The sequence below is a fragment of the Morone saxatilis genome, unplaced genomic scaffold, assembly GCF_004916995.1.
Source record: "Morone saxatilis isolate NCDOM2014 unplaced genomic scaffold, NCSU_SB_2.0 Contig1, whole genome shotgun sequence".
NCBI lineage: Eukaryota > Metazoa > Chordata > Actinopteri > Moronidae > Morone > Morone saxatilis.
In genome coordinates, this window is record NW_023339651.1 from 2414259 (window position 1) to 2418976 (window position 4718).

Genomic DNA, 4718 nt, shown 5'->3' on the forward strand with positions numbered 1-4718 from the left:
CATGCTTGATTGCTTCTGTATCTCTGACCTACTTTCCCCCCCCCCCCACAACCACCACCATCATTCCCTCTCTCTGTGTTCTCGCCCAGCCTCCTCCCAGCCTCCAGCAGGCACGCACTGCCTCTACCTTTCTAATGGTTGCCCAGCCCTGCAGTGGAGGGGGCTGAAGGTGGAACCATTTTGCCCTCCTTCTAAGAGCTGCTCGCCGCCTCCCACTCGGCTTCTAGCAGCTCATAAACACACACGTTTAGTAGCTCTGGTGCCCAGGAAGCTTTCCACCTTTCACACCTCCAGGATGTTAACCACACCCTGCTACCTTCCCACATGTCCTCCTTCTTGTTCGAAAAGACATTTCTTACACAATAAAAGCTCAACTTTCAGCCTTCGACGTCACAGTCTTTACAGCATGGAATTCAAAATATGAGCATAAAGTAATGAGAGGCTCCAGCTGCTGCGTGTTTCAATATGTACACATGACCCAGGGATACGATCTCACACACACACACTTATGCGCTGGTGAAATGAGCCACGGTCGTCCATCAGCGTGGTGCCAATTAACTGCTTTCAAGAATGCAGTTTAAAGCCCGCTGTGGCATTTCTTCTTCTCTTTAATGAGACGACATCTGAGCGGGTTCTTCTGGCAGAGATTGCAACTCTGTCTTCAGAAAACTGTAAAGGTTTGATAAAATAAGGTTCAATGCAAAGAATAATGATTGTCTTTTGTTTGATTGTCTAGAATATGAGTTATTAGACCCTAGAAGAAGCAACTAATGATTATTTCCTGGATTAATAGTTTTTACTGGACAAAAAGAACCATAATCTGTAAAGACCCAATGTAACCAAAGTTTATGCAAATGTATCCAGATCCTGTAATCATATTAAATCATTCAAACTACTGTATTTTTGTGCATTTATTCCAGTTTTGGCAACAGAAAAAAGTCCTTTCTTTATTCAAAACCTAAATATATTTAGTTTAGACTCTTATAAAAGAGAGAATAGCAGCAAATCTTCACATTTGAGAGTCTGGCAGCTAAAAAATGGCCGATTAATCTGCTAATTGTTTCCACTCTGGAATCAAATGCAGTAAATCTTATGTAAAAGCTCGACTGCGGAGAAGTAATTTCAGCAATGTTGTCGGTTTTGCCAGCCTAAGCTCCTCGGGCGACTCCTTCCAGGACAAGGGTTCTCTGGATGCGGTCACCTTTGGATGCGAGCCCGCAACGACGGCGACGGGCTCAGTATTTGCTAAATGGAGCGCTGGAGTGTGAATTCATTTCATAATCTGTGACGACTGAAGCTGATGAGTCAGTGGAGCTGGCGTGTAAAGACACACTTTGTTCAAACTTGGTGTTGTATATTGTGTATTTCCCTTCAACAGATGGAAGGTTTTGTTTTGGTTTATTGACAACATTCATATTTATTTCTAAAATTCAACATATTTGACTTTGTGATGATTAAATCCTGGAGTTATTTGCAGAGTTAAATCTGTTGTTTTCAACCTTTATAAAGACAAGAATTCAAAGTTTCAATCAGATTTAATTTGATCATTCTTCAAATGAACATTAATTCATCCAGAGCTCGCAGAGGATCACAGTCACACATCTCATATGAATGAAAAAAGGTGTTTGTGTGACTATAAGCTGTGGCAGAGTAAAAACCCTGTAATTACCGACACACAGACATAATTCATAGTGAGTTTAAAATGAAAATAATTGCAGCTTTTTCCACCACAACAAGTATCTAGCAGACAGAAAACCATGTGCGATATGTGAGTGTGAGCCCATAACTGAGCATTAACCAGAGTGGTTAAGGCACACAGACCACCCAAACAACAGCCTCTTAGTCGACCCAGAACAGCTTCAGAGTCAGAACATCAGCAGCAGGTCAGATACACAACTGCAGAGGTCACATAAAGCGCCACAAATCGACCCAATTATTAAAAATGTAGTTCAATTCATTTTCAAAGCATCACAATCTGCTGGTTGTTTAAAAAAGTTATCCAATACCTGAGGACGTGTGAAAACTAAATCCATCTATAACTTCCCAACTTAACAAACTTATTTTACACTGCAAAAGATATTTGATATTCACTCTAGTTTTACCAAAGCAAAGCTGACCATCATTTACTAAATAAACATCATGCTGTATAGAAGATTGAGACCATAAACTCATCAGGAAACTGTTTACTGAGCTCCTAAATCAACTGAGAAGTCGGCTCATTTCCCCATAAGACTGGATGGTATCTGTGTGTTATTGCAACCAGTGTAGCTGCCCCCTGCTGACTGTTACACAGAATGCAGGTTTAAGACACTTCTGATGACACTGACTGATCTAAACTGGTCAAAACCTTCAACTCATGGACTCTTTTTCTGGAGCCGGTGGTGTTTGTTAAAGGATGAAACGTAAATATTGAATAAACCAGCAGGGGCGGGTCCAGAAGGCGGCACAGGGCCACCCTGGTACCACCCATTTATCCTACACAATGATTGGCAATCTGCCCAGTGAGAGGGAAACATTTGTTTGATGAGTAAACGTCGTTTATAGGTGCAATTCAGTTTGAAACCTGAGTCACCCAAATCACGATTGAAACCGGTTAATTCATTCTTACGTAAGCACTCTTGACATTTAGCTTTACAGGAAGACAAGATTATTCTGATATAAAAATACAAAGAAATTGAGTTTTTGTAAATTTTTTGTACATAAATTGTTAAATATGGGAACAATATAACTGAAGATTTAATCTTAAAGCGTTAAAATGACATTTTTAATTCCACCTGGACTTTAAAATACATTTGAAAAATTCTGAACCCGCCCCTTTAAAGGACCAGTGTGAAGGATTTAGTGGCATCTAGTGGTGAAACCTCAGACTGCAGCTAACTGAACACCTCTCGCGTCTGTATTTAATGACCTGGGAATGAGAACAGGCTGTAAAGTGTGCAGGGCCCTATATAGAGCCAGTGGGTAGTAGAAACATGGCAGACTCATTCTAAGGCAACAAAACCACAATGGTTCCTTATATTCCGGTGATTCCACACTAATGATTATTATATTTCTACCAATAGATCCTCCTCAGTGCCACACGCTGCACCTTTAACTTGAACTCAGCAGTTCTTTGGTAAAGGGAGGCGTCCATGTCCGCCCCTGTTCATGTCTCCAGAGTTAAACTGGAGCCAAACGCGCTGCAGGAACTTGCAGAAAAAGGCGGCCTGTGTCTCTCCAAACACTGACTGAAATGTCACGGAGATGTCTTTCATTCCTTTCATGCTCCTCTGGCCGGTTGGATTGGCTGCCAGCTGCGGTTACAGCCCGCAACATGCACTGTTTTCCCCTCCCCTCCCGTGTTATACGCGCAAAAAGAAACTCCCCTGAGGATGATGGGAAAGAGGTGTGTCTGAGAAGAGACCCTCATTCCAACAAACCCCAAAAAACCTTTACGCGCATTATCGAGCCCTATTGTTTTTCTTGCATGTGGTTTTGTGGACGCTGGTTTCAACCTACCCTGGATCAGCTCCTGTCCACTGACCCCGGGCGGATTACTGAAGAGCCCATATGTGTCAGATAAGCAGTCTGGTTCAGTGCTCGGGCTGCGTGCGCTGCTGTGCTCTCCACTGTTGATCAGATGAAAAATGGGCTTGGCATTTGCGCACAGGCGCCGCATCACCCCGATTCCCTACAGTCTCTGCTCTCTGAATAATGCACGAATATGAACACACTCATGTAATTTAACGCAATACAAGAGGGGGGGTTATTGTTTTTTGTAGCTTCGGGTGCAGGATTAATAGAATAAAGGATGTGTGCTGCACGTACAGCGATGCTAGAAACCATTTAAGGCCCTCAAGAAAAGAAGCGAAAGATCCAGAATAACGGAAAAAAAGAGCCACAAATTCACTCTGCGCGTAAATCAACAAAGAGAGAGAGTCCTCGCTGCCCAAACTGGAGTAAATACACATATAACATCACATTATTGTCCTCCTGGGAGCCTTTAATAACGACATTATAAATATTCTGCCGGATTAGTCTTATTAAAGCGCGCAAGGACACAGTCTCCGTGTGGCAGGAGAGGAGGAAACCTGCTCCGGAGGAGGATGGAGACATTTTTTTCTCCTCCTGTTTTTGTTGTTTGGGAATGAGGAGAAAACCATGTTTGTGTGAGGGAGGCGACTGAAAGCGATGGAGGCTGCAACAAAAACACGCTCCTGTGTTTATTGCAGAAGAGGATCGATGGAGACATTTTATATTTATATTAAAATAACAAAATCTGATTTAAAACGGCGATTAAAGCCGCTGCAGGAGGATCCGCGCTCACATATGAGTGTAAAGAAAATGCATCTTCATCTATGTGCATGATATTTGTATTACAGGCCCAACCTCTCCCCAGAACCTCATGCAAAAAAAAGGCATGAAGTGACAAGACGAATGCCGATGGAGAATTAACGACGTTTCGGTTCGCGCGTCCGCGGCTCGCTGCTCGGTTCCCGGTGTGGTTGCACCGAGGTTGGATGGCGCCAAATAAAAGGAATATGTCGCGATGTTTGTTTGGTTTTTGTTGTTGTTTTTTTTCTTTCTCTTACCTGAGTGCAGACAGCGGTGTTGTCTCTCAGTCGCTCACCGGGATCTCACACACAGCTTCCTCCGCGCAGTGCAGCTGGCAGGCCGGAGCGGGGCGCTGCGGAGCCGGCTGTCTGTCCTGAAATGCAACCTGTCTGCTGCTCACAGTC

The 4718-nt window shown here is 43.4% G+C and overlaps 1 protein-coding gene across 1 annotated transcript in view; it reads right to left on the bottom strand.

Annotated features, from left to right (window-relative positions):
- mapta (microtubule-associated protein tau a) overlaps positions 1-4659 on the bottom strand; it is a gene marked incomplete at its 3' end in the record, with an annotated part of 31368 nt that extends 26709 nt beyond the window's left edge. Inside the window, 1 exon segment of the mRNA XM_035663368.1 lies at positions 4572-4659.
- Between the last annotated feature and the right edge of the window lie 59 nt (positions 4660-4718).